The following is a 10,214-nucleotide window of genomic DNA, read 5'->3' as shown; positions in this document are numbered from 1 at the left end:
GGACACATTTCTTTTTGAAACTGTCGCGAAAAACGGTGTACCCAAAATTCAGATGGCAAAATGTCATATTTAGGAGACGATTTTGATGTGACAAATATTGCACACGTGTTTGCAACTATTTAGATGCGGCTTGTCGATAGATTTAATTTAAGCACTCGTGGAGTCAAACAAACTTTTCATGAGGAAAATATGCCTATTTTACCGAACAATGTGCAAAACAGATTACAACCCGAATTCAGATATGAGCTTGAGTGTAGATAGATCCGAAAATTCTCTGTTTTTTGCTCTCTCTCATTTCCTTTTTCTCTTCTTCTTATTTTCTTGAAACTAATGGAGTAAGATGCACATTGTCGGGGATATCCCCATGGTTATAACCCGGCTAAAGGTTTGACCCAGCCTATAGCTAATAACTCTATGGGCCGCTCCATTTTCCGGGTTAACATAAAGATGACAAGGAAGAATTCACGGGACACAAGACGACAGGAGTCCATCTTGACAAGGAGCATAATATGCCGGCTCATACGGGCACGCCCAAAGGCCCAGACCTAGCCGACGGCCAGCTCATGGAGAGGTCTGAAGGGCGGCTCACACAGAAGGCCCAAGAAGAGAAGATTCCCTCCAAGGGAAGCGAGACCCGGATTAGGATTCAAGAGAAGCTAGTCCAAGTTCTAGTAGGACTGTATGTATACCCCTTCAACTTATATAAGGAGGGGTAGGTCACCCCAAGAGTGAGAAGTTAAGTCTAGGCAAGACAAGTCATGAGAGATAGACAGACTAGAAACCCTCGAGACTAGAATCAGCGAAATAACAACCTTATAATCGAGATCATCATCATCATCAATACGAACAAAGAGGATGTAGGCTTTTACCTCCATCGGAGGGCCGAACCTGGGTAAATGTAACTCCCAAGATGCGATCCTATCCTTATTTTGGCATGTGGGCCTCAACATGGATAGAAACTCATCTCGTCGTTTTGCAAGAATGGATATCATTACAAGTACATGTACACAAGAGATGAGTATATGGAATTGGCTTACACTCGCCAAAAGCTACATGATGAATATTTCAATACAACAATACATTCAAACATCAAGTAGAAGAGAAGAGTTCAACTACGGATGAAAACAAACGATAAAATAATGACGTCCATCCCTGCTATCCGAGGCTGCCGGCCTGGAACCCATCCTAGATCGACGACAACGAAGAAGAATAAACTCCAAATAGAACAATCATCGCGCTCATGTCAACATATCACTTTACCCATACCTACAACTATTTTTGTAGTAATCTGTGAGCCACACGGACTCAACGATCTCATTTCCAAGAGTATCAAGACTAGCAAAGCTTAATGAGTGAGGCATGGTTAAGTGGTGAGGATGCAACAAGCACTAAGCAATTATTTGAGGTGGCTAACTTACGAGTACAAGAATAAAAGGGGGGATGATCTACGCATAATCGGACGTTAACTAATGATGATCAAATGAATGATCCTGAACACTTACTTATGTCAAACATAACCCCACCATATCCTTAGTTGAAGAAGAAGCTTATGATAGAGACAGTCACGGTTACGCACACAGTTGGCAAGTTTTAATTAAAGTTCACTTCAAGTTTGCTGTGACCGGGTGTCAAACAAAGTTTGCAAGTTGCCACATAACCGCGGGCACGGCTTTCCGAAATATTTAACCTTGCAGGGGTGCTCCAACTAGTCCATCACAAACTACATGCTACGCCGGAATAACCTCAGCCACGAAAACCCGTGATCTCCTCGGGTTCCTATTGAAAAACCTCAACCTCGAGATATCCCGAAGTATCCCGAAAATCCCTCGCACAAGATATTTCGTAAAAGATAAAACAAATTCAGCAAGGCTGCCCGACATGTCGACGATCCCGATAGGAGCCGCGTATCTCATTCTAAGGACACGACGGATTGTCCAAACTTCAGGTAGGCTAATCACAGACTTGCCCCTCGTAACCACCGGCGGTTGACAGGTTGGACCAACACTCATGAGGAGCACTGACTCGGGGGTTGATTAATTATTCACGGGTTAATTACTCCTTATGCGGTTCATTAGTTATTAGGTAAATGTAGTACCAAAGTTGGGCCTTACCAGACTAGTTTTAAACTAAAACAAATTATCAAGGGGGTTCCCATAATAACTCCAAGCATGTTAGGAGCGCTCAGTTATGGAACATAACACGGGTACACAAGTAACTAGGGGCGACAAAGATGGAACAAAACACCGAGCTAGAAGGCCAAGCCTTCCACCTTTTACCAAGTATATATGTGCATTAAATTAGATAGCAATTATATGGTGATATAACAAGAAACCCATGTTTTCACATGAAAGCAACTGCATCTACAACTAGCAACGCTATCAAAAGGCTGAGCAAGTAGTAACATAGCCAAACAGTGGTTTGCTGGGTTGTGGAAAGGATAGAGGTTTTCATGGCAATGTTGGGAGGTTTATTAGACATGTGGTAAGCAGCGAGACATAGAGAAATAAACGATACAACTAGCATAACAATGGTAGTAATGGTATATAGGGAAATGATCATCTTGCCTATGATCTCGCTTGGAAGAAGAACGAATCCGTGAAGCAGATGAACCACGTAGTCGAACGGATCCTCACACACCTAAGGGGTTCGTAACTCTATCGAGAAGAAACAATGCGGAACCACAATTAACACACGATAAACACCACAACACATCCATGACATGATGTGCAAGCAATATGATGCATGTACAGTTTGAATGCAAGGCACAACATGACTATTCACAACAATCAAACAATGCACATTAAGTGAAGCTCAATATGAAACGAGTTGCATATTAACAAAACTCCACACTTGAATTACTTAGTTCACTCCCGTTTAGGTACACGAAAATATAAAATGTTGTTAAACATGGCAAGAGGTGAAGCATAATTAAACTACCTATCTAGGCATATTAAATGAGGTCGGAAACAACTTATAGTATTTCCAAAATGACCCCACATGTTAATTTTGAAATCTGTCCAGATCTGATCTAAACATATTTTTACATTTATTAAACAACAAAATAAACTGGTTCATGTGATTTTACACGCCATTCTAGTTGTTTTACATATAGAGATGATTTAAAATGGAGCTACGGTCTAAAAGATATGAGCAACACAAGATGATATGACATGAATGTAAAATGCACGCAAATGACAGCCACAACATGTTAAAACATGGATGCACAAGACATTACGAAGTACATGATGTTCTACACAAGTTTAAATGAGGTTGGAACAACAAATAACAAATCTAGAAATTCCCCATATGTAATGTGGAATTTGTTATAGATCTGCCTAAACACAATTTTAGAGTTGTTAAACAGGAAAATAAAAGCCACCATGTTGTTCTACACATTTTTCTAACCAAGTTACATATGTGGAACATTTTATTCGGAGCTACAATTAACTAATTATGAGGCAATCCGTCTTAGCATGGCATTTGAGCAAATTAAATTGAAACAGCAAGTTAAACATTTTAAACACGGATGCAAGTTGGATATTGTGAAACTACAGAAAATCTAAGCATCCTACATATTGAAATCATTTTAATCCGATGCACGGTTAATTTGCTATGAATTAAATCATTTAATATGGCATCTACACAAGTTTAATTAAACATCACATTTAAATACTTTTAACACGCATGAAAGATGGAAACTAGTAATCTACACAAAGTTCTGAGCATTTAACATATCTAATTTATTTACACCCGAGGCACGGTTAATTAAATATGAGTATTTTAAAATATGCATCTATTCTGAAATCAGATAATTCACATGTTAATTGATAAAATCGCTGCATGGAAGAAAATAACAACGCACGCTGAATCCTCTGGACTCGGCCGACGCACGGGCATGCGCAAGATAATTAAATAGCACACGTGTGGGGATCAGAGGGGCGCTCACCCTCGGCTTGGCCCATGCGGAGAGGAGGCTGGGTAGGCAGGCATGCCTTGGGGGAGCCTGGGTGATGGGCTGACTTGCGGCCTTGGTGAGCTGGGCCGGCTTGGGCTGGAGCACAACGCTGGCCGAGGCGAGTGCGGTCAACGCAGGAGAGCGGCAGCGCACTACTCGTCCTCCCACTGGAGGCAGTGTCCATGGCGGCGCAGGAGGAACTACGACGAATAGGGCGCACCGAGGCGGGATCCGACGGACGAAACGACAAGGATGGACGGATTCCATCGGTCCGCACCGGATCCAAGAGACGGCGACGAAGATCGGTCATGGGGCATAGTGCTGCTGGAGCTCCCTTCCGTGGAAGCACATGCAGGGAGAACATGGGGAGGGAGAGATCTTAGACGAGAGGAGGAGGGAAGATACGGGAGGAGGAAGAGAGGCCGCGGGGCACCGGCCTGGGTCCGGCGATGGGCGGCGCTTCGGCAGCTCTATGGTGTCCCGACGAGGCATCCGCTCGGAGAGGCAGAGGCTGGCGGCGACGCGGTAGGTTGAGGCTGCGGGATCCGGTTGTGGTCACTCTAGTCACCGGACGTGTTCGGTTTGACCGCATACATGTCTTGTAGGTGAGTGATGCGTCCCAAACGTATCTATAATTTATTCTTGTTCCATGATCTTTTGGGTGACATTGTTATATGTTTTGCTACACTTCTATACCATTTTACACATATTTGGACTAACCTACTAACTCAGTGCACCCAGTGTCAGTTTCTGTGTGCTGATGTCTGTTTTGCACGGGCTTTTACCCAATTTTCCGAAGCTCGAAAAAATCCAGAGAAAATATATAAAAAATCAGCGAAACAGAAGCTTCCGGACCACAGAAGGAGGGCCAGAGGAGGGCGAGGGGCCTCCCAGGCGGCCTGCTGGTGCGGCCAGGCCCTAGGCCGCGCCAGGAGGTCGCCTGGGTGGGTCCCACCTCCTCCGGTGCCCTCCTTTGGCCTATATTTAGAGTCATGAGAGGAAACCCTCGCAGACTTTCTGGAATCGTGAATTTCTCCATCGTTCCGCCGCCGCAACGCTTCTAAGATTGGGAGCGTGAGGAGACCTCTGCCCGGGACCCAGCGGGAGGGAGGGTTGACCTCCGGGAGCTTCTCCACGGCCATGGACACTCCTCGGACGTGCCGTGAGTAGTCCTCCTTGGACCATGAGTCCATGACTAGTAGCTATGTGATGTCTTCTCTCCAATCTTGTGCTTCAATGGTTAGTCCTTGTGAGCTGCCCTACATGATCAAGGCATCTATGTAATTCTCTTGCTATTGCTATGCCAGGTTTGTTGGGATCCGATGGATTATGAAATTATGTTCAGATTGTTATGAGTTATGTATTTGTTTATCCTTTTATATTATGTTCCTTAGTGATTCATGCATGTTCTCCGTTGCTATTTATTGCTTTGGCCAAGTAGTAGATTGTAACTCCAAGAGGGAACGTTATGCATGATTGTGGGTTCAGGCCCCTCGATGTCTAGCTTGAGTGGGAGAAACATGAGACTAGGGGATGTGCTTGTTGCCACTAGGGAAAAACAACGATGTTTGTGACCACGGTTGCAAGGATTGTTTACCTTACGCATAGTTCGTTAATGCAGTTGTCCGTTGCTTTGAGTTTACACTTTGGGTGGGGCTCAGAACTTAATACCGGAGAGATGTTCTGGATAGATATCTCAAGGTGGATGATTAGTAAGTAGATGCTGATGAATAAACGGTCTACTTGTCTTGGCGTACTGCCCATTACTATTGAACCTCTAACTATCAAGTAGCATAATTACCATTGCGGTGCGATGATAATTCTGTCAATTTCCCAACTGTGATTTGTTTACCCTAGTATAGTTGTTTATCGTCTTTTGGGAGAGACATCACTAGTGAACATCATGTGACTCCGGTCCATATCACCATCACTGTTTACGCCTCCATCATTTACCGCTTTCATTTACTTTTCTGTTGCAATCACTATTACCTTCCCGCTTGTGTTTTGATCCTTTGCAAACTACAAGGCCGGAGAGATTAACAACCTCTCTGTACTCGTTGGGAGCAAATTATTTGTTGTGTGTGCAGGTCCACGTCTTCTGCTAGCGCCAGGGTGGAAGACACCTACTTGTTGAGCCTAGGAGTCCTCCTGGTTCGATAAACCTTACAGTCTTCGTGTAAGGGAAATTTGATGTTGTCTACATCTCCACCTTCCACTTGGGGTAACCAACGAGGGGCGAGAAGTATATCCATCAACTCGTCATGAGTTAGGTTTTGGGTGGTTTTGGGCCATTGGATGGGGATCCAGTGGTCCAGATTTGGACCTGGTGTAGGATTTCGGAGTAAAGAAGAGGTGGAGCTAACAGGTGGGATTTTTGAGGTGGTGGCTGCAATTTTGGCTAGGGGAAACCCTAGTGGAGTGAGAGGCTCTCTCCATGGGGTGGGTTTATACATAGGGTTTGGTCTATGGTGGTTGGACATCGTCTGTCTGATTGCGATCCAACAACCACCAATGGAGGGAGGGGCTAGATGGGTCTAGTGGGATGTGTAGATGGGCTAGGTGGGGATGAGAGGGAAGGTTGTGTCCCGTGACAAAGTTTTTAAACATAAAAATGTCCGACAATTTGACCGGCTATAGTGCCGCTATATATTTAAAGGTTCAAGCATCAAATAAACTCCAATTGCGACAAAATCTGGCAGATGGTCTACCTACATTAAAATAAGACCGCACACCAAGTTTCAACCCAATCTGAGAGAGTTTTATACCCGCTTTTAGAAACATTATTTAAATGATGTCATGGGAGCGTGCGTCTGTTGTTGGTCTAGAAACGGTCAAAGACACAAACGGAAACAACCGGCAACTAATAATGAATGCCAGTTTTAAAAAATGATGGCAAGAGAGTGCCGATGCAATGCAGATGGTGTAATGATGCGATGATGAATGCGACAACTGAATAAATCACATGATGACAATGTAATAAAAGGGGAATCTTCTGGAGCGTCGGTTCCAGGCTGATAGAACTCTCCAACACTAACAAGAGATCTCGCCCGAGATCTAAGAATGAAAAGGGGAAGAGGAAGAAAAGCAAGAGGTAAAACTTGGTTGCTTCTTAGACAAACGAGTGAAATAAATGATCCTTGAAGGTTTCAAAGAGATGAAGAATGACATGAGGAACAAACAAGATTTCAAACGAAATTTCGGCAGCACTTCGGTGGGAAAAAAGGAAACAAATTGATAAGATGAAAAAACATGAAAGAAAACACAACACTCTGGTTAATTGATAAGCAAGGAAAGAACATGATCTTGACAAGACGAGACGATGGAACGAAGATATCAACATCCCAAAGCCTCCGGAACAAAGAATAGAAAATAGCTCATTTACGAAGAAGAAAATGACAACTTCCACCATAATTGAACTTGAAAAGAATCCTACAAAAGAGGATTGAATGGAGTTGTTGGGAATCAACAATGAAAGAATAAGCTTGTAGTGGGCTTAAGGAAACCATTACAAAATTATGAGGTGACAACCAGCCACTAACGGAAACAAGGATTGCTTGGGAGCAACAAGATAGGCAAACTTATTTCACTAATAGGACATATTGAGAACTTGGATCAAGGATAATCACCATAATAGAAAAAATCCTTAGGATAGCTCTAGGTGAAATCCAATCCAAGATAATCTCAATGAAGAAATCATGGGTTGAAAATAACCCATGACCAAATAATTGGTGGATTTATTTATCTCATTCTTGAAACAACTTCTCTTCAAGGCTCCCATGAATCAAGAATGTTATAATACTATTTCAAAAGGCAAGGGAGAACGAATTGCACTTTGAAATGCAACATAAATAACACTTGAGATCCTCCAACAAGACTCTTGAAGAACACCTTGAGAATAAATTACATCCTTGAAGCACCACCATGAAGAGCCACTTGGAGAATACAAGAATGAAATGATGATAGAAAAGAATTGAAGGTCAAAAATAATAAGATTGAGGCCTTTCAAATATTTAGATGGAACTTCGCAAAGAGACACTTGACAAAATCTTGGAACTCCAGAAAAAGAGAAAATGAAAAACTTAGAATCGAGAATTTGATAAATGGACAACTCCGGGAAAGAAGGATTGAAATCACCTTGAGGAACAAGAATAAGAATTATGTTATGCTTATCCTTCATCAAGTTAAATTGCTGACAAGCAACGGATTCAGCATACTAATTATTCTTCATGAAAAGACTGGAGAGAGAGAGAGATAGAGCACAAACTTTAAGAAATCTTGAAAGAACCATCGGTAAGAATTTGGAATGAAAGAGGATACTACAAATGAACTGGGCTGCATGAGGACCAAGAGAACATGATTCGAAGATGAATGCTTGAACAAGCTACCGGTAAGAATTTACAACTGAATGAGGATACCAAGAATGAATGGAGATACAAGAGAACAAGGAGATCATGATCCGCCTAGCATGGAAATTTTAACGGAGCAACAGAATAATTGAGATATGAACGAAGGGACAACAATTGAGAAGAATTTTAGAACAAAAGCTGAAAGCTGAGAATGAAGAAATCTTCTGAAATGATGGCTTTCGGAGGATCAAGAAATAAAAAGAACTCTGAATGCACCGAATAGATATGGAAGGAATTACTCATGATTGGAAACAATTTGAGAGAGAGCACGAAACTAAAACTATGGATCTTCAAGGGAATGGACAAGATTTAAGAGAAACACTTCTTCGGTCCTCGAAGCTGAGAATGATGAGAAGGAACACCACCAAAATTACCGAGACACTCCGGAATAATGAATAAGGAAAGGTTAAGGCAACGATGAAAATAATTCAAAATGATCTTGAAGAAGGAATATGACTGATGGAATGCATACTTACGTCACACATGAAAATATTTAGAGATCCCCGGAAAAGATTAGAAGAGCGAGGTAAGAACCTGGGAAAACCCTATGGGTTATGGGCCCACGAAAAGAAAACACCATTGAAACAATTACTTAGGAAGAGAGATTGCACCGGTACAAATGGAAACTTGATGAGGTGATAACCTCAAAATAATTGAAAGGATAGAAAACAAGAAACTTCTGAGAATCTTCAACACTCCGGATAGGATAGAGAGAGATGAATAAACAAGAGAGGCTTGAATAAGAATTTCCAACACATGAATCATTAAAGGATGAAAAGGGTATTATGAACACCGAAAGCTTGAAATGAATCCACCGGGAAAGAAAACAAGAATGAAGAATGATGAACTCGAAACTCCTGAGAATCTTCACAATGAATCACGAGATACAATACGGAAGAAAAGATAGCGGGAGCATAACTGAAAAGAAAGGCACTTGGACGATAATTTAATAGTTGAAGAAAAAGGGTGGGAGGGTGGGTAAAACAAAGACAACTTGGGACATATGAGGCAAACTCCAGAAAGAAATGAGAGATTGATCTTGAAAATATTGGAGAAGATTGATTATCTTGAAGAGAGGCACACTCGTTAGAAAAGAATTGACATGATGCCTTCGTTTTGAAAAGAATTGACAAGACAACTTGATTGAGCAAAAGAATTAATTAGCACTCCCATAGGAATATGAGAACACCACTCTGAAAGATATGTAATCACCACTTGACATCGAAGCAACTCGAATTACCATACTCAAACAAAACAAAGGATGAGGCTTTCGAAACAAGCCGGAACAAATATATGACAGAGATTCCGTTCAATATTTTCGTGGTAAGGTTCGCACGGGCTCGATCGTACATTGGATTGTCTTATTGAAATGATGCCCGAATATGCTCCCTAGGCGTAGCAAACTGCAATGTTTGATGAAGCATATCTGATGACATATATCGCGATTGTCCTTTGTAAGAACGACCGTGAACAAACGAATCCACTAGATGTTGAACCCAACCTCACATCATGCATATGTTTAAAGATATCCTAGGTAGCTACTTGAATTCCCACCTAAGAACTCCCAGAATTTTCTGGTCATGCAATCATGTCCATGGATACAAGGAGTAAAATGCATCACTCAACTCCTAGCAATAACATTACCCGTCCAGTGTATCACATCCGTCAACACATAACCAGAGATCTCGAAAACTCATTTACCTCAGACCCTCGTATCACAACGATACCAAGTATGGAAGTACATCCGGACGCTCTCCACCAGTACCGGGGATGCCGGACTCCTGTCGCCACTACTAGTATTGAAGCAATTTCGAACATCCTCCATACTGAGAAACTAAAAAATCTGAATGATA

Source organism: Hordeum vulgare, chromosome 7H, assembly GCF_904849725.1.
Source record: "Hordeum vulgare subsp. vulgare chromosome 7H, MorexV3_pseudomolecules_assembly, whole genome shotgun sequence".
Classification (NCBI taxonomy): Eukaryota; Viridiplantae; Streptophyta; class Magnoliopsida; order Poales; family Poaceae; genus Hordeum; species Hordeum vulgare.
Note: the sequence above shows the minus strand (reverse complement) of the source record.